We start from the raw sequence: 21,402 nt of genomic DNA on the forward strand, positions 1-21,402 counted from the left end.
AGACACGCCGTCTGACTCGATCGCAATAAATATCCAAAATTTTGAATTCGTTTGTTCTTCGTCGCCGCCTGGAGCCCCCCCCCCCCCTCCTCCAATACTCCACACAACGTTGGGTCCGAACCCGGACGAAACATGCGGACGAAATTGCGGATAAACTAGACGTATACGCGTATAAAAAAAACTTTTATTATACAGCTTTTGTCTTAAAAATAAATTCAATTCCATTTTTCTTATAATCAACAGCTTTTCAACACTATCAAGGGATTTTTTCACCAGTCACGTACAATAAAAAGTATGACAATCTCAATATTTTTGATCACAACACTGGATCGCGTCTAAGTTTCAAATAGGTACTCAGGCCCGGATTAAGGATTGTGGGGGCCCGGGGCCCGAGCGGATGTGGAGGCCCCTCGGAGAGATGACCAAAAATGTTTTTCCTTATTTTCGAACAGTACTTGAGCAATATGAAAAATAAAGTTAATGTTAGCAACCAAAAAATGTTTTTGTGGGGGCCCCTAAAATGTGGGGGCCCGGGGCCCGGGCCCCCCCGGCCCCCCCTTAGATCCGGCCCTGTAGGTACTATAGTAATTACGAATAATCAAACTAAAGTATCATGAAAACAACTTGTTTAATTCAGGCGGTAGCCTTTACAATAAAATCAGCATCAAAATATAATTCTCGAAATAATTTACACAGAAAAAAATTTTTTTTTGTTACTAAATGTAAAAATTGTGAAATGTTTGAAATGTCATAACTTTTTTGTTTATCAGTTTACCATCACCAAAATTTTATGGTAGATAGCTTATATAATGGGCCATTTCCCCTAAAAAATTGAAGTTGGTAAAAAGATAGGGTTTTGAGATATTTGAGTTTTTGTGACAAATATCATATTTTTTCAAAGTAGAAAAAGAAATTTTTTACAGTGTATATTTTCTAAGGAATCATCATTTAGTTATCTAACTTTGCTGAAAAATTTATAACAATCGAACAATCCGTTTTTGCTGTACAGCTTTTAGAATATTTTAGAACTATTTTCGCATACACCCTTTTGAAAAGTTAGTCGTGAGTGAATATGAAGGTTTAATATCAAAAAATGGCGATTTATATGAAATTGAAAAACTGTGCAAAGTTTCAGATATTTTTGAAATGGTCGCTCAGGATCGACTGACATGACTCCGTGGAATTCCTCACATGGAAAACCTCTTCAGGTAGTAGCTTATATATGACCAAAATTTCATTTGAATTGAAAAAAATGGAAATTAAGGTGGCCCACACTTATCCCTTTATAAGGCCGAGAGAACCAGGCACGGAATCCACTCGTTCTTCATTGGAATATAAATTACATGTGGTGTGATGAACGAAAACGTTTTTATTTTCAAAAAATTCGATGGTCGATTTTGTATGAAAAAAATGGTCTAAATATTAACTTTTTGTCAACAAAGTTTAAAATGTTGTTATTTTGTGATGCAATTATCAATAATGCTGATTTTTTGACAGGTTATTGCCCTAATATTCATGAGTTACATGTGTGGATTTGAACTCGATTGGTCAATTATTTTCGACGATATGGCAATTTTAGTACAAGCCCATTTATTATAGTTCATTTTTTCAAAAGGCTGAGTTTCTAAAAGTAATGAAGCAATCAAGTTGAAATGTTGTCCACAAGTAAAAAGAACATAGGCCTTTCATTCCTCATCATTCGATTTTCAATTCGCTCACCACAGGAGAAGTTCGAGCTTATACACCTTTATGCACTCAAAAATGGCAGTTTTTAAAGAGACATTTTGTTCTAAAAATAGCCTATTCATATTTGTTATGGCTCAAAAAAATCATGAGTGTTCACAAAGGCCCAATGTGCCCATCAGTTAAAGAAGTTGTAAAAATTTTCAAAACGAGTAGAAAAAAAATATGTGTATAAGGTGGCAATATAGTTGCCACTGCATTATAAAGGGCTATATGAAAAACAAAAATTTCGGAAAATGCCAAGTCTTACTTCCTCAATCAGTTGTTTTGGACTCCCAGAAGCTACGTTCAAAATTTGAGCGAAATTGGTTGAAGTTTGTATGGGAAAACTTGGCCAAATGTATGCAGAAATTTTGAGTTTTCAAATTTTGCCACTAGGTGGCGCTGTGAGCGTTCAATAAACAAACCCTTTGGTATTATTGTAGGTGAATATATGCGAAACAACTTTGTCAAAGACCGCAAAGTGATCCAACGTCTGTGAAAAAAGTTATACCCTAGGTAAAGTGAGGATAAACTTTATTGTTGTTTTTCCAATACATGTAAAGGAATAATATCAATGATGAAATCTCATTACTTTGCCTTTCGAAATTTTTGTTTTTCATATAAGTGTGGGCCACCCTAATGGAAATGCTCTTTTACTCTTCAGGAAACACTCTTTAGTGCGCCGAAAAATGCATCTCGCTAGTGCTGCATACGATGAATAAGGTACATTAAACAACAACTCTCGCTCCGGAAAGTTTAGCATGCTTAAGAAAGTTAATGCTAGTAGCATTTATACTGAAATTTTGGAAGAACTATTCTGATAAATAACTGCTGTAATTTGTTCATTCAGAATTATTGTCAAAAAACTATCCACCAAGAGTTCTACACAGAGCAGCTGTCGAATACGCAGTTGTTTTGCAGGACAGGTCTTGGTTGGGGTTCTACGTTAGATCTTCTATCAGCCATCCCATAGAAAAACGTTATAGTGCAACTCCGATTGTCGTGAAACTGAGTGGGATCGCAGTTCTTCGAAAATTATTCGAAAATCATACCTCAGAAACTAAAAAGATACATTTCTGAGTTTTTGATATGGTACGCCAAATTTCCTGAATTTTCTGATAAAAATATAAAACCAGGGTACCCTTTGGTCCCGAGACCTTAAAAACGTGTAAAAAAACTAATATGTTTGCATATTTTTTGCACAATAACACAATTTGGCCCATTCACCGCATTTTTCCTGAAAACTATAATTCAATATTGATCGATCGATTTGGCTTTATTAAAGAAACTTTCGGCCCTTGGCTGGTTCGTCTCTAGAATATAATTCAATAGCTTTCAAATAAAGAAAAAGAAGTTTAACCTGCATTTTGCATCACTCTGGGAACAGCTCGATGGCGTAGTGTACGGTTTGGGTCAAAAATGACCCTAATGCGAAAGGAGGGTTAAAATCGCTTAACTGGTTCAAAAGTAATGATTTTTTTTTTTTGAAAAATTTAAGTTTTTAAAAACCTTGATTTTTAGGACCACCCTATATGCAAATTGGTCACCCTAATGATGAAATAAAAAAATACGGGTTTTATTATTTTCGAAGAACTATGAACCCACCAAGTTTCCCGACAATCGGAGTTGCACTATAGAGCGATTCCAAGCAACAGCATCAAAATTAAGGAAAATTTTTAATTCATGATTTTCTATTGAACTGAAACTTTGCACAGTTTTTCAGTTCCATCTAAATCGCCATTTTTCGATATCAAATTTTTATTTAGAGCCACGACTAACTTTTCAAAAGGGTGTATGTGAAAATGGTTCAAAAATATTCAAAAATATGCACAGCAAAAACGGATTGTTCGATTGTTATGAATTTTTCAGCAAAGTTAGATAGCTAAATGGTGATTTCTAAGAAAATATACACTGTGAAAAAAAAAATCTATTTTATCATTGAAAAACATCATTTTTGTCACAAAAACTCAAATATCTCAAAACCCTATCTTTTTACCAACTTGAATTTTTTAGGGAAAACGGTCCATTGTATTAGCAATCTACCATAAAAATTTGGTGATGGTAAACTAATAAACAAAAAAGTTATAACATTTCAAAAATTTCACAATTTTTACATTTAGTAAAAAAAAATTTTCTGTGTAAATTATTTCGGCCGGGAATCGCAATTTGATGCTGATTTTATTGTTCAGCAAAGTTAGATAACTAAATGGCGATTCCTAAGAAAATATACACTGTGAAAAAAATCTTTTTTAACATTAAAAAATATCATTTTTGTCACAAAAACTCAAATATCTCAAAACCCTATCTTTTTACCAACGTAATTTTTTAGAGAAAACGGTCCATTGTATTAGCAATCTACCATGAAAATAAACAAAAAAGTTATGACAATTCAAACATTTCACAATTTTCACATTTAGTAATAATTTTTTTTAGTGTAAATTATTTCGGCCGGAAATTGAAGTTTGATGCTGATTTTATTGTTAATGGCCTTGCGTGAGTAAAACAAGTTGTTTTTATTATATATTATATATACATATAATATAATATACTATGTACCGTAATGTTCCGATTTTATCACGCCCTCCGCGCATTAGTCGTTTATTCATTAATTTGCTGTTACATTTGAGGACAAGTGTTTTCCCTCTTCTTCAAGATGAATGTTGAAAGCGTGTTTTGCAACGTTAAAAATATTGAAATGGGTATAGATGTTGAAGAATATTACAGGGCATTTTTGAAAAGGGGCGTAATTAAATTGTTTAAACAGATGTCGCTGATGGCAATTTCTCAGTTGTTGTCGTTTTCGAACTTCCTGCGCCCTGCTTTACCGATGATATACAGATGGCTCGTTTGTCAAATTCTAGACGGCAGGACGTGCAATTGCGTAATTTTGTACACAATGTGGACATTTGGGCATAACCAGTCTCTTTCAGTTTATCTATGGTGCTTTCGGTGAGATTTCGTAACTCTTTTGAACATTTTTTTTCATCAAACGGTCTACAAGAGAGCGTTGAGTTGAAGACCTTTGAGAAAGCGACTGTTCATCTTGTTCGTTAGATTATAATAAACAAAATCACTTATTAATTTTAACTTACTTGTTTGGTGTTGGTGGCTGAAGAAAAAAAATACTATACAATTTTTAATATTCATAGCGGTAGTATTTTTTTTGTTTTTTTCGTGAGCATTGTCAGGTATGTATACAGACAAACAAACGTAACACTGGCGAAATTTTCATTGACCACGCCTTCAACGATCATTTTGAATCTTGGTTGTGGCTTTCATAACAAGAAGAGCGCCCATCGTTTTTCTTTGCGTTTGACGTTTCACACTAGCGCCTTCTGATGACGATATTGCACAACGCAGTGTTTCGTGAAACATTTCCACCAGGTGGTGATAGTGTGAACTGGGCGATGAATTTTCACTAAAATTGTTCTAGGCGTTTCGTCTGTTTGTCTGTGGTATGTACCTCTTATGCATTTGTTGTTGTTGAAGTTACTCGCATTCTTCCGATCATAAAGTCTGTTCTCTACACACTTAATTTTGATTACCGACCGAGTTCGGTAATTTTTTGACGAGATTAAAACTGCTGAGCACCGAACTCGTTCAGCAAAAATGCAGTGTTTACCTTTTCCATACGATTTTGACAGTTGTTTTACTGAGCCTCAGTAAAATCGATTACCGAAACTACCGAGATCGTACTGCTGTTATAATCTCGTCAAAAAAGTACCGAACAGGCAATTCAGAAATAAGTGTGTAAGAGGGATTTTTTTTGCGGATAAACTAGACGTATACGCGTATAAAAAAACTTTTATTATACAGCTTTTGTCTTAAAAATAAATTCAATTCCATTTTTCTTATAATCAACAGCTTTTCAACACTATCAAGGGATTTTTTTCACCAGTCACGTACAATAAAAAGTATGACAATCTCAATATTTTTGATCACAACACTGGATCGCGTCTAAGTTTCAAATAGATACTATAGTAATTACGAATAATCAAACTAAAGTATCATGAAAACAACTTGTTTAATTCAGGCGGTAGCCTTTACAATAAAATCAGCATCAAAATATAATTCTCGAAATAATTTACACAGAAAAAATTTTTTTTTGTTACTAAATGTAAAAATTGTGAAATGTTTGAAATGTCATAACTTTTTTGTTTATCAGTTTACCATCACCAAAATTTTATGGTAGATAGCTTATATAATGGGCCATTTCCCCTAAAAAATTGAAGTTGGTAAAAAGATAGGGTTTTGAGATATTTGAGTTTTTGTGACAAATATCATATTTTTTCAAAGTAGAAAAAGAAATTTTTTACAGTGTATATTTTCTAAGGAATCATCATTTAGTTATCTAACTTTGCTGAAAAATTTATAACAATCGAACAATCCGTTTTTGCTGTACAGCTTTTAGAATATTTTAGAACTATTTTCGCATACACCCTTTTGAAAAGTTAGTCGTGAGTGAATATGAAGGTTTAATATCAAAAAATGGCGATTTATATGAAATTGAAAAACTGTGCAAAGTTTCAGATATTTTTGAAATGGTCGCTCAGGATCGACTGACATGACTCCGTGGAATTCCTCTATATCGTTTTTCTATGGAATGGCTGCTATACTATTCACGATCTATTCGTAATGGAAATTTCTTTGGATTTCTAGAACGAAGAGTATTTTCATGCCTTACAAATGATATTCGAATTTAAACAAAACCAATCGGTGATGTATGCTTCTTATAAAAAAAAACAGCGATTCATGCTTCACTAATCTAGAAGCTTTATATCAGTTGAGACGTCTCTGATTTTAAGTGATTTTATTTGAAGAACTTCTTCAAGGCCTTTTTTCCATTCGACTACAAGTTCCACCTGAAATAACTCTAACAGTCCCGGACAATCTTCGTCAGGAAGCAAATTCGTTATTCGGAGATCTCTACGTCAAGTGCCTGCAAATCTTGAAAACATGTTGTGAATGTTTTCGCACTGCTTAATATCGGCAAATCATTTCAAATATCTACCTGATGTAACTACTGTCTGCATACCCAGTATCCCTTGAACCAGGGCCCCTCGTATCCTCCTACCGATAATCTGCCCAGATACGCCAATGCTGCAACAACTGTTCGATGCTGTTCGACGTGCACTGAATTCACTAGCTTGCGCCGCACCACGTCGTCGAACGAAGTCCTTGCAATCAACCACCAACCCGGCGGGGTAGCTGTGAGTACCTGCTGCAGCTTAATTTTGATCGCAGTTGGAAACAAATAAACCATCAATTACACGACACAATTCAGTTTGAAAACGATTTCCCTGCGCTCCACCCACACCTCTGTTTGTGACACAGTTTTCACTTCTCCAACTCGTCCCACGGCGAGCTGATTTTTGTTGTTCGACGGAAAAAATACTTTTCATCCATTGCATTGACTTGTTTCACCCAGTTTTCAGCAGCAAATCAACAGCCCGGCGAGAACGAATATCAACGACACTTTTGCTGGAGAGGCACTACTTCAGTTAGTGTGGCACATTTTCCCTACCCTAGTTCCATTGCTGCCTTGAAGTTCCGAAACTCTTGGAATTTGTTACAGTCAACAGCACTTGTGCGATTCATTCGTTATCTTTGGGGTCCTTCCGGCCGGGCTCCAAACCACATTTTGCTCATTATTTCGTTCCGCGTCATCACCCCAACATCCTTCCTTCCTACGGTTGAACCCTTTCCCCGAAGCGTCCTCTTATAGGCCTCAATTGCCACTTTTCATGTGCCGAACAGCAGGAACAAAACACACAATGCAAACCACGAATCACACCATCCATCGTCGGCCAGCCAACCCACCAACTCGACGATGGTCCTTCTCGCCTTTTTTTCTGCCTTACAACCGCCCCTTCAAGGCACTACGAGAGTCCTTGGCTCGCAAATGGAAGACGGAAGCACCCTGCCCTGGCACACACAAACACCCCATCAGTCGTCGTCCGTCACCCAGATCACAATCGATTCCGAAACTCGTTCACGTTTTCACGCCAACAACCGGCATCCACTTTTCGTGCTTCCACTCGTTCGTCATCGACGGTTTTCCCGTGTTTGTTTTCCACGTAAGAAAATCCATTCATCGCGGGCGGCGTTCATGGGAACGTTTCGTAGGTACCTATCGGTTCGCGCTCGTTCGCGCTAGAACGAGTTTCCGCGTCCCCGAGAAACCGAGAGTAAACAACGAACGTTCGTTGGTGAATTTTGAGGGCCACTCCTTTCGTCACGGTGGTGCCGACAAGACTGACGGTCAGGTTCAAGCTGCCGTCCGGTGAAGTATGCAGCAGTAGTGGCCCCAGCAGCCAGCGTGCGTGCATGCGTGGGTGCGAGCAGCACGAACCGCCGCGAGTTCCAGCGTAGTGCAGGAGAGCTCGAATTCCCGACCGTCGTCCTTGTGGTGAGTAACCGTCGCGTCGTCGTCGTCGCCGTCGCCTGGCATGTCCCTGGGAGTGCGCGTCGATGAGTGTCCGCATCGCCACTTCCGGGTAACGGTGAGTGCAAACTCGAATCGCAAGAGGATTTCATTGTACGGCAAAACTGCTTGAATAAATGAGAGAGACGATGTCTGTCTGAGGGTGGCTTGAGTGTACCCGACGATTTGCAGCTCCTGCCTATTAAAATGGTCTGAATCGGTTGTATCTATTGCAGGAGCTCAAAATAATGAATTTTGATTTGATGATTTGGTCAATTAGGCCATTCGATCTCAAGAAGAGAAGTATTGAAAGGACAATCAAATTTGGGTTTGTTTGTATTTCAATTGGAAATTAATGAAACGGTAAACTTTCGACGTTTTTGGCAAATATCGATCATTAGATCATGTTAAATTTAGGGTAGACTGAGGAGACTTGAAGACTTGATCCTTGGGGAGACTTGTTCCCCCCAATGTTTTGGTTACAATTGATTTTGATTGTGCATTTCATTATTTTTTAATGGCTGATGGTTTGTTTTCAGTCCTTCAGAAATCTTTTAGGCGATTCCGAAAAATCTCAATAACTTTGTTAAAATTGAATCAAATCGTTTAAAAATTGTACAGCACATAGTGTAAATAAAATACTATCAAACGTATTTATTATTATGTGGTAAAACCGCATAACAATCGTTCACGGTGATCAACCCCGGTCAGCAATAAACGTATTTATTCAAATAAGGCTGTTTTATAAATATTTTAATTAATGCAGCTTGGTATATACAACAGTGACATGGGGAGACTTGATCCCTCGAGGATTACACACACACATTTTACATGTGAAAAATAAAATTCTATTTGGAAGCCTCTATTTACTCGGAATTCAAGTATATTCAATGATAAAACATGTCAGATAAATATTATTTTATTACACACCATAAAAAGAGGGATCAAGTCTCCCCATTTTTAAAATACAGCATAACCTTAACAATTTAAGGAAATCTTATAATTTCAAATTCACCATATTCATCAAAAATACAAGAAAACTTGAAATGAAAATGAATAGGAAGCTTCCGGAGTTATTTTCTCTTTAAATTAACCATGTGCTCAAAAGGGGATCAATTGTGGCCCATTAAAAAAAATAATACATCATAAGACATGCCTCCATAAAAACACAGTTTTGAAAACTTTAGCAATAATTTAAAGCCCTTCTGTTGTGTATAAACTTGCAATAGATGTTTACCTTCCATTCTGTACGAAAAACGGCTCAAGTTTTGTTTTTTTAAGTTACAGGCAAGTTAAGAGAAAGGGGTCAAGTCTCCCCAGTCTCCCCTACCGTTACGCCTGACTGTGGAATATTATTTCAAAAGCAAGCTTCCACATTAAAATTTGAGAAATCACCCTTAACATCATTTCACAAGCCGTTTGTGTTGGAATCTTATCAGATCTAAATTGTACGACGTCTCATTATTTCTTCGTAAATGGTGAATACTTTACGCTAAACCCACTTATTTAAAGATCCAACTTTCATCACAATTTTATTAAGAGTAGCAATATATAATAAATTATATGTACAATACTAAAATCAGGGCCGGATCTAAGGGGGCCGGGGGGCCAGGGCCCCGGGCCCCCACATTTTAGGGGCCCCCACAAAAGCTGTTTATGCTTACTAAACATTGACTTTATTGTTCAAAAATAAAGAAAAACTTTTTTGCTCATCACATTTGTACCTCCGAGGGGCCTCCACATTCGCTCCGGTCACGAGCCCCCACAGTCCCCAATCCGGGCCTGACTAAAATGCTCTTTGTTCAGAGGTTCTCCAACTTTTCAATGGTTGCGAGTTATGCGTGATGATGAGCCATTTAAACTACATGATCGTTTTTTCGAAAAAAAATACTTAGTCAACTTTAGATTGCCATATCTCAGTTATTTATCAACTGATTGTTTTATTTTATTTGTGACAAACTACAAAACATTTTATTTTTAAGTATTGAAAAAGTTCGGTTATCGGTTGTATCAATAGTTACAATAGTTACAGGTAGATTGTATTTCGACAATAGATCTTACAGCAAAACGTTGTTATACCCTTATGGTGTCTACTAAGGTGTAAGGGTATGCAGTATACCGAATTGTTTCGCCAATGACACCTCGAAACGAAATTCCGCGGAATTCCACGGAATTCAAATAGGCGAATTTTTTTTATTTTACATTTCGTTTCGTTTCGTTAAATTCCAAAAATTTCGCCTCCAAAAAATACATTCTGACGAAATAAAACGGAATTCTGCGGAATTGCTCATAAATTTCGGAAACAAATGTATAGTACAAAATGTACATCGTTGGAAAATCTTGCAAATCTAAAGTTACTTAACATATCTCGAGTATACGCTATGTATTGGATAGCTATGCTTTCAACGCACGAGAGATACTTTGGAAATAATTGATTATCGTTTCTAGTAATTCCTATGAAAATTTCTAATATCTATTGCTCCTGTATTCATACTAGATTTCTGACAGAAACTTTTAGTAGAAGTGCTAGGATATAGGGTAAATAGAGCAGAGAAGATGTAATAGTAAATGTTCTGAGAATGTTTCGGAGAGTGACTTTCCAACTACGTAGCGTACAGCCAGACACGTTTTGATCGTTCTACGAAAAGCGAGATGAGATCCAACTGGGGAATCGCGAGACTCCAAACTTGACAAGTGTGTTCTACAAAATGTGAAATAAATACCAAGTCGTTTTGTCTCATTATCAAATATTTACGAATTTAATCGCATAACAGTCACACTGGTCGCATAGCGTACCGCCAATCAGATTTTGGTCTAGTTATTTTTTCAACGGTTCGCCCAGCATAGAAGAAGAGCTGTAGAAGATTGCATTGCAAAAGGATTCATTTTGATTTTTTGGCATTTCTTTTATATTTCGATCCTTTTCTATATTTACTAACGCAAATTGAAAACTTTGAGCTCCATTTTCTCCAATGCCTACTTTTGTCGAATGTGACTGTTATGCAGTTATGGGCAGTACACCCAAACCTTATTTTACGTCCACTATTGGCTTAGCGAAAAAAATTTCTGCCGACAAAATAATGATCAAAATACACATTTTTATATTTTTGTACACTTCTTCCAATCACGAAGATGTTTTAAAAAATATAAAACTGTTGAGTTTGCTCATTGTCTTAGCGGTAGAATTTTTTGTCGCTTAGCCAAGCATGGACGTAAAAAAAGGACGAGGTGTATATACCAAACAACTTTGTCGAAGACCGCAAAGTGATCCGACGTCTGTGAAAAAAATATATCCTAGGTTAAGTGAGGCCTTTTTACGCGGTTGGGATTTTGAATTGAGTTCACGAATGAGCGCGGTACGTATCCCCCGCGTATAAAAGACCTGACTGTAAAACTTTGTTTAATTCATTGCAAAACTGCTCCATGAATTTTTTTTTAATTTTTTTATTTCAGCAGAAATCCGTACGAAATTTTTAAAGAAATCCCAGGGTTTCTTCAAAAATGCTTTCAGGGTTTTTTTTTCAGAAAATTAAATGTTTAGAATTCTGCGAAAAATTTCTCCAAGGATTTCTTCAAAAAGTATTGCATGGACTCCTTGAGAGATATTTCTAATGATTCCTTCAGATATTCTTTCAGGGATTTTTAGGAAATTTCAGATATTCCCTCCAAAATTTTTCCACAAATTTGTCCAAGAATTCTTTGAGGTAGATTTCTATGGGTTTCTTCTGAAACTCCGTGTAGGATTGCTTTAACTTTGTTTGATTCATTCATAAATTCCTTTTGAATTTCTACAAAAAATCCTTCAGCATTCTTCTCAGGACAGGAATTCCTTTAGAATTATTTGAAAGATTCTTTCGAAAAATCTTTCAGTGTTTTTTTCCAATAAGTATTCCAGAGATTTCCTCTGCAATTGGTACAGGTGTTTCAAGAAGTCCACCAGAGATTTGTTCCAGAAAATCTTCGCAGCAATATGCTCAGGGATTCATCTTCTTGAAAACCATACAAGAATTTCCCCTTAGATTGTTGTACCATTACTTTCAGTGGTTCAGGTGAGAATTCCTCCAGAGATTGCCCAACAGGAGTTCAAGCGTAAACTTCTTCAGAATTTCCCCCAGATAATTCTCCATGAATTTCTTCAGAAATTTCTCTGGCATTTCCTCTGAAGGGTTCTCTTAGAATTTCTCCGTAGATTCTTTAAGGAATTTATCGAGAAATAATTCCTCGGAGTTTCTACAGAAATTTCTTGAGAAATATCTGAAGAGCATTTTTTTTTCTAGATTTCTTTGTCCAAGATTATATAGGCGTTTTTCCAAATATTTCTACAGGTACTTTTTCAAAAATGCGTCCAAAGATTGCTGCAGGATTCCTTTCACAAAACCCTTCAAGAATTTTATAAAAAGAGTTCTCCAGGATTTTTTTTTCAAAAAAACCTTAATAAACTTTTCTAGAAACTCCGTCAAGGTTTCACTCACAGTTTCCACAGATATTTGCGCAGACATTCCTGCTGTGATTCCTTCGCGAATTATTTTGTTTTTTTTTTCTCAGATATTCATCTAGAAATTCATTAAGGGTACTTCCTATGATTTTATCAGTGATTCTACTTGAGATTTTTCCTGAAATTCCTACAGGGATTCTTTCGAAAATTCCTTCTCGTCTTCCTTCTAAAATTCCTCCAGGCTCTTAAATAAATTTTAAGAGACTTCTTCCGAACTTTAGGAATTTCTTCAGGAATTCCAGCAGTGGATTACTTCATAAGTTCTTCCATGTTTTTTTTATAAATTCCTCCTATACTTTCTATAAAAATACTACTGAGAATGAAAATTCGTCCAAGGGCTTCTACAAGTATTTTTTTTTCTTTTTTTTTTGGTTTTGAGGTTTAAGAAATTGCTAAAAAATAACTGGCAGAATTCTTGATAAAATCCTTGGAGAAATCTAAAGTAAGCTTGACGATTGTACACCATACGAGAAGGTGATTTTATCGGCCATATGAGTTTTGGTAGCAGCAAAAACGGTTTTGCATCTACATCCGACGGTTTCGGTAATTTATTTTCCTTTTTCAAGGACTAGAAGCTCATTTTCTTGTGAAGACCCGATTGAGCTCTACGAAAAGTTGTCCATGTATTGGATTTAAAATGGTGCTCACTTTGGTGTAGGGGGATTAGGGGCATAATGGACACCCCAAGCAAATGAGTACGTTACGCCTGTATAACAGAGTAAAACTTAACATATTATCAGTTGACTTACAACTTTAACTTGTTTCCTACGTCTTTCAATCATTTACAGCAGATAGAATGTCTATATTGTGAAGAAATAATGAATTGTAAACCGTGTGTTTTTTAGGGCTGGCAGGAAAGGTACGGGGCGAAATGGACACCCATCGGGGCATAATGGACACCCCTGCATATTTTATGCTATACCTTCGATTACATCGACCAGTTAAGTAATTTGCCTACGGAGATCAATACCACAGATATGATACTCCATCTTAGACGAGTTTACATAACATCAAAGTTAATTAAACAAACTTTAGGCTAAAATACTCGGATTGATTTTTCCCAAACTCACTGAAACGCCTAACAGTATGCAATGCGCGTACATCCATTCGTAATAGCCAGTGTTCATTTCGCCCCGAATCGAATACAACATTAAAATTGCTATTTTAAGTAAATTCTGATCAAATATAAAATACTTCATCCATTGCTAAATCTTCGTATACATGTAGATAAGGTAGCAATTCACTTGTTCTTATGGTGGGCACACTCCAAAACTCGTAAGACCTTATTTGATACTGCTTCGAAATTATAAGAATTTCACCATATGAAAAACATACTTCAATTTCAATGATATTTTGAGTATTTTGGAGCAATATAAATGGTAATTTTGAAAAATAGAACCATGACTTGTTCCTTTACACTTATGCATTAAAAGTTTAACATAAAAGTCAACGGTTTCGGCAAAAACAGGGGTGTCCATTTCGCCCCGGGTGTCCATTATGCCCCTAATCCCCCTATGTGTGCCAATAATTGCAGTGCAAAACCAGCACGTAGGCTGTTCAACAAGAGGAACGAACACATGCACCAAAGGAGCACCATTTTCAATCCAATACATGGGTGACCCGTTGAAAAAAGTAAAATAAATTACCAAAATGGTCGGATGTAGAAGCGTAATCGTGTTTGCTGCTATCAAGACTGAAACGGCCGATAAAGTCACCTTCTCCTTTGAGAAATGTCTACAGAAATACCTGGAGGATTATCTAAAGAAAGGAATCACTTAAAAAAATGCTCCTGGTGATACCTATTGAGACTTCTAGAAGAACTTTTAAAGAGTTTTCTTGATGGATTCCTGGAAAACTATTCCGAGGAGTTCTGGAATGAATGCCTCGGTAGGTTCTACTCACGATTTCAAGCGCACAAATGTCTAGAAAAATGAAAATAAAAAATATGGGAAGTTTTGGAACTCTCAAAGTAATTTCAAACAGAAATCTATAGAAATTCCTTCAGAAATTGTAGACGAGTACCAGTACGGAAATCTGTAAGGAGTCCCTCAATAAATTTTTTTGGGATTCCTGGAGGATTTGCTGAAGGAATCTTAGGAAGAACTTCTGGAGATACCTCTGCAGGAATTCTTAGAAGAATATCTCAAACAAGTTTTAAAGAGATACACAAAAATCTAAGTTCCGTCAGGAGAAGTTTTAGGAGAAATTGTTGAAACATCACTGGAAAAATCTCTGAAAAAATCCCTGAAGGCCTGAATGAATCCTAAGTATCTTTTGAGAAATTTCCAGAGGATCAATTTTAAAGAGTTTTAGGAAATGTTTCTGAACTTCTGAAGGAAACTGCAAGAGAAATTTCCCAAAAAATCTCTGAATCTTTTCGAAAAATATCACCTGTAATTGCATGTTTTTAAAAAATCTTCAATGGAAATTCCGAAAAAAATCTTCTGGAGAAACTTTTGATAATATTTGTAGAAGAATAGCAATCAAAGAACTATAGAGAAGAAATTCATGAACGAACCCGGGTAGACGTGAATATCATAATCATATCTTAAAACGATCAAATTTTGATGTCATATCTTAATATGATATTGATGAGATATTCAAAAAGTTGCCAAATATTTGCTCAATATCTTATCGTGATATGATTTCAAAATTAGTACTTAATTTGATCTTTGGAAATTTCCCAACATTGCGCATAAAAACTATTTTAAGTTTTCAACTTTCATTATGCGCCGTCCCCAAATAACGTAACGCTTCAGGAGATAGGGGTTCAATAAATTCCGTAACGCTCTAGGGGAATAGGGAATACAGCCTAGCGTTACGACCCATACAAACAAATTGGAGTTATCATACAAAAGCACATTATGGATTCCGCCAGATCCTAATGAACCAACCAACGAGTTCAAAGATATCAAATTTAGCGTTACATAATAAATAGATGTTCCCTTATGTACACCACAAATTTTATAAACGAGCACTGGGACAAAAAGGAAGAAGCAGTGGCCTTCATTTTCAATAAGCGGGTTTATAGATGCGGCAATTAACAAAAAACAGAGTAATCGGCGCAAAAAATGCATATAATCGATATTTGCTTTTCTTTAAAAAAAGGCATAAAAATATATACTGATTTTATCTGATAGATTTCTTATTCCCAGTTTATAATTATTTTATTTCACTGTGAGTAAACCAGCAGAGGCTTTCCAATTGAGTCCGATGACAACATGAGCTGGACCTCGATGTCGAGCTTGCATTTGTGGTACGAATCCAATAAATGAATCACCGGACAATTTGGAAACTTTATCGGCCCGCTAAGCAAAATACGCCCAACAAACATTTTTGCTGTACAAGAGTGGAACAAACAACTCTTAAGCAAATTTTAGCTTAAAAAACTGTTATTCAGCTAGTTGTGTTACTTGAGCGTCCATTTCGAAAAACTGCAAACGGTCAGAATTCTAGATTCAACAAAACATACCGCTGTAGACGACAAGCTTTTTGAGTTTCAACCAACGAATTGCGTAGCGATTCTGCATGGGGTATACGAACAGACGACAGTCGTGACGACTACGATCTTCTTAATGTTTCCAAAGCTTTTCTGGGCGACAATTCACAATAGAGCACGTTCAGTGAAGTACATACTAGATTTACCTTCTCACCATACAAAAATTCAGCTCATTACTACAATCTAGTACTTCACTGATTGCGTCCTATTGGTGGAAATTCGTCCTGTTTTAAGGGCAAAATAAACCAAACATGTTTCTACGCATGTCGTTTTTAAAGTTTCGATCACTAGCTTTGCTAACAATTCAGAGAAAGAGCATGGAATGTGAAATCATCTAGAGAAAAGTGCTCTCTTAAGTACCCATTTGACTGTTTGTCGATTGAGCAAATATTTGTCATTTTTTGTCAAATATATTTGACGAATAATGTAATGACCAAATAAGTTTGGCCAAATAAGTAAGGGGAAATATTTGGTCGTTATTTGTCATACATAGACAAATAATCGCCTACTAGTCGTAAGCCAAACATTTTTGCTCATGACATTTGGATAGTTGGAGCTGGAGCGAAGAGGAGCGAAGGTATTTTTTTTTGAAAGTAATAAAAATTAAAATCACAAGGCCAATATTTACAGCCATCTGCATCCTGTGGACCAACATGGACTAAAGTTTTGTTGGCTTGAACTGTGATTAACCTAGCTGATGATTGTTTGGCGCTGAAAACGTTCGGTATTTCTGAATCTTCAACCGACGCAGATCAATCCGAACTCGTCGAACATTGGCCTTCAGAAATGATCTCATCGGGAAGTGGCTGAGAGAGACCGATAACTCTCAGAGTTCATCCAGACTCGTAGAGTCCGGAAAACAAATTTTCGGCGAACGTAATCTGGATGGATGTGCGCAGTAACAATTGGAACTTTGTGGATTTTGTACAAATTTTGGCGATTCGGCGACAGGAAGAGCTCCAGCAGGTCATTGTTCTGGAGAAAGTTTCACCCCTGTCCATCCAGTCCACCGGCGAGAGTTTCGGCCGGGTTTTACTACGCCCGTGAATTATCGAAGCCATCGGATTATATTGATATTTGACCAGAAGTCGATAAACAAAAGGGGCAGTTTTGAGTAATAAAGCTACTTTATAAATAGTACAGCTGTGTGGATAGATGAGCTGCCATGGGCGATAGTTTCGACTTCTATACCAGTAGTTTCACTGACACGGATGGATTGAGCGAGAACGTAGCAACAAGTCCCATACTGCCACTCTATGAATGGAAGTGCACTACAAATAAAAAATCGTCTGTTTATCCATTCATTATTAAACGTCCCATAATTCACAACAACCCACTCAAATTTTAGGGGGTGCCCGGCAACCCCGCTTTCCCGGTAGTTTCGCACATGGTTCTATTAGCCCCAGCGGGTCAAAGACATCCTTATTTATATGGACCCCATGTCTTATTTCTTATCGTCTCCACTTCCGAACGTATTTGGTCGTTCGCATCCGTATCCCATTTGAACAGATCAGTTTCTGAAGTCTGGGATTTCTTCAGGAGTTTCTTCTCAAATTAACCTTGATGTCCTTTCTTAAATTTGGAGCTTCTACAGGGCTTGCTTTAGGAGTTCCACTAAGAACTGGTATTGCTTAAGGAATTCTTTCGGATTTTTTTTAAACAATGTTTTTTAATTCCTCCAGGAGTTTCTTCTGGACTCCTCCAAAAGTTTCCCCGGGTTTTCTCCAGAAGTCCGTATGATATAATTCATAATTCTTCCAAAAGTTTCATCTAGAAATCCTCGAAGAGTTCATTGTGGGAATCCTTCTGGAAGGAATTTTCTGAGGACTAAACTCTTGTAGGTTTCCCTAAAGAAACTTAGAGGAATTCTTTGAAATGTATTCAGTAGAAATACGTTAAAGAATCAGAAAGAGTCCACAAAGGAATTTGTATTGGAAACCCGGACAAAGTCCTCAAAGAATCGCCAGAAGGAATTGACAAAATTGCTGAAGCAGCCCTCAAAAGGAACACACTAGTGATATTTCCCCAATAGCTGAAAAAAAAAAACAAAAAAATGGGCTCGATTGTCTGGCTGTTGCGTATTCCGCGCAGCGATATTAGTTAGCTCTGGAAGCTCTGATGTCCGTTTGCGGTTGACACAGTTGGAAGTATCTAAAGTACTTGCTAGTCGCCTCCTACTCCAGCTAGTGAATGAGGGTTCTGGCCAAGTCAATGCTTTTCCAAGTAATTTGTCTTCAGTCATCTCCAGTGCACCGTGTCCTATTATTGCTATCCATCCTTTGAGCAGTCGTATTGAGTAGCACTTGGTAACGTCGTCCACCAAGAACATCAGAAACAGCATCCACTGACTGAATCAACATGAACGGCAACTTCCACCAAAAGTAACATCGGGTCCGAAGCAGTCAGTGCTATCAGGTTTAAATCCTATTGAATGTTACGTTTCTGCCCATGTCCTATGGCCAACAGAACTGCTACCACAGAACCTTGCCTTTCCAGCAACCGTGTAGCAGGACCTACGCATTGGAAACAGCGAAAATTGAATTAATCATAATCAGACAAATGAGTCCGATTTGTACTCACTTTAATTCACAGCACCTGTCAAAACGTTTGACCAAACATGTTTGTGGCAAATATTTGATCACAGGGTGCTTTGACAAACATCTTTGACCAAATATTTGGCCAAATTTAACGAAGCAAATATTTGGCATCATAGCAAACAGTCTAATGGCACCTTTAGTTTAGGAAAATATGCTAAATAGCCTTAATTCATTTTTATTTTCCATACCATCACGTCAGTTTACAAATTTTGGGTGGAAACTGTATTAATATTCTGCAATAGAACATTTATCATTGAGAAATCTGAAAAATACTGCTCAAGATCAAAATTAGCTCTTCACATTTCCATCTGCAACATCCAGAATTCAAAAGATCTGAAAATTACTGCTCAAGATCAAAATCAGTTCTTTGACACATTCATCTATGACATCCGAAAATTGTAAGATCTGAAAACTATTGTTCAAGATCATAATTAGTTCTTCCACACACTCATCTACAACATGGCGGAACCAAACCAACACAACTACCATGACTCGCAAACACCTTGGAAAACGTAGAACTTGATGCTCTTGTTACCTCCTATTTTCAGATATGAGTCGTAGTGCAGTGGTAATGTCACTGCTCATAAATCAGGCCAAACATTTCAATAGGTCCTATCTGCATTTGAGAGGCTCTCTTTGTTCATTTTCTCTTTCAATTATTGCAATGTAATTGTACACTTTTCAACTACTTTTGCAGTACAAATCAAAAGACGATTGTTTTGACCATCGTTATATGCAAGGAGACAATTATAATTCAAATAAACAGCTGAGATATTAACGAAAGAGAGAGAAATCAAAGAGAGCCTCTCTTCTGCAGATAGGACCTTTAGACATGTTTGGCCTGAAATCACAAGGTCATAAGTTCGATTCTAGTCGCGGCCATTTTTCTTTTTTTTTTACTCTAACCCATCTGTCAGATCATTTAATGATATTGGTTAGATGTGCTACAGCCCAGATCTCCCCAGATATTATTCTGATCTTATAACATCAAAATGAGATATTATTATGTTCTTCCCCATACTAATTTTTGATCTTATTTTTGATCTTTTATCTCTTATGTCAAACAAACCAATAGCTAATTATGATCTTGAGTACTTCACTGAGGAATATCAAATGATGATATTGTTCTGATTTTTACTTCTACTCGGGAATGCATGCATCTGTAGCAATCTTTATAAAAAGAAATCATAAAGAGTCCCTGAAGAAAGTCCTGAGGGGACTTTTAAAGAAACGCGTAGCCTGGTTTCAAAATGAATCTTTGTAGAAATTTCTTGAGAAACTCCTGCAGAGACCCGGGAAAATTACTAGAGGTATATCTGGAAGAATCTCTGAAGAAATTTTCAAACAAATACATGGACAGGAATGGAATCCAGCATACCCGGACGAATCTGTAGAGGAATTCTTGCTGAGAACATTCTAGGGAATCCTATGCAAATCTTCTTTATATGGGAAAAAATGATAAATCCTGAAAGAATTCCTAAAGAAATTTCTTGTAAAGTTCCCGGCTGAAATCGTGAAGAAAGTGCTAGAGAAGTTCATAGAGAAAACTTCATTCAAAATACATCTCAAACAAATCTTTTAAAGATTTCTTGCAGAACTTATAAAAGGTACAAGAACGCTTCATTTGAGGTAATTACAGAAACATTTAGTGAAAAAATAATTCATGAAGAGGCCCCAAAATAATTCATAGTTAGGCGCAATATTGAAGTCATTTCCATTGGGACGTACCAGTATTATGAGGCGCCTGAAATTATGAAACCATGAGTAACAAGCTCTGACTTTACCATGAAAGCACTGAAATTTATTGTTTTGATTCGTCCTGAAACTCCTGTATGTACGTTATTCGATGCTTTATTCTTAATTTTCTTTGCCAATGTTAGATTAACAACAATATACTAAACCTGTTGGCATAACATGCGAAAATTCTGTACTAATTATGGTAAGGGCCACTTCGAGCGCTCCCTTCTTCATTCATTAATTCAATCAGATTAAAGCTAATACGAGCGATGGCAACAAATAAAATGCCAAGCAAATGGAGCATCGCATCTCATTGATGAAGGGGTTGCATGGCACGTTCAGGATAACCCGGTTGCTGCATCTTTCTCGACAAGCTTCTGCAAACAAACTCCTGATTTGACTGGAGACTTTTGTTAGGGATGCCTTCAGAAATTACTTCTGTGACTCATCCTAGAGTCATTTTTGATGGTTCAGCACGAAACGCCGAGATTTCTCTATGGACTCCTCCAGTAAATCTTCGAGAAAATTCGCCAGAGATCTATCCAGGAATTGCTCTAAGGATTTTCAAGTGGATTTTAGGATTTTAGAGCATTTTGTTACAGGGATACCTCTAAAGATAAGACGGAATCCATAGTGGGTGGATTTTGTGTAAGCAAGTATTAAGAATACGTTGACACATTTCTCCTTCAACGTGCTGGCTACTGTTGCAATCTATCCAATCTATCCAATCTCATCAATTGTTGAACTAAATCAGTGCTGTCATGCTAAAATCAGAGCTGGTTACCCAAGTTTTCAAAATAGCTGCGCCCCTTATGATGCTACGCCCCCATATAAATAATTCAAGCATTGCGCTCAATTTAACTATTTTGCTGTTCCCAAAATAAAGCAAACAAGACAATTTTCCCGCTCACAAAAAAGTGTTAGT

The 21,402-nt window shown here is 36.7% G+C and overlaps 1 protein-coding gene and 2 long non-coding RNA genes across 4 annotated transcripts in view; 2 read left to right on the forward strand and 1 right to left on the reverse strand.

Moving 5' to 3' along the window:
• Positions 1-7,352, reverse strand: part of LOC134287883 (uncharacterized) — a 140,411-nt gene extending 133,059 nt beyond the window's left edge. The window contains exon 1 of one of the 2 annotated variants that reach the window (XR_009997615.1): positions 6,800-7,352. This is a non-coding gene — a long non-coding RNA (uncharacterized LOC134287883). Of the gene's footprint in view, positions 1-6,736 lie in introns of both variants that reach the window. The other variant, XR_009997614.1, reaches the window with a different exon arrangement.
• Positions 1-21,402, forward strand: part of LOC109425214 (tyrosine-protein phosphatase Lar) — an 830,826-nt gene that overhangs the window by 149,000 nt on the left and 660,424 nt on the right. The gene's annotated exons all lie outside the window — the stretch shown is intronic.
• Positions 16,501-17,439, forward strand: LOC134286807 (uncharacterized). The gene is made up of 2 exons (XR_009996921.1): positions 16,501-16,720; positions 16,774-17,439. It is a non-coding gene; the product is annotated as an uncharacterized LOC134286807 (long non-coding RNA).

Source organism: Aedes albopictus, chromosome 2 (genome assembly GCF_035046485.1).
Source record: "Aedes albopictus strain Foshan chromosome 2, AalbF5, whole genome shotgun sequence".
Lineage (NCBI taxonomy): Eukaryota > Metazoa > Arthropoda > Insecta > Diptera > Culicidae > Aedes > Aedes albopictus.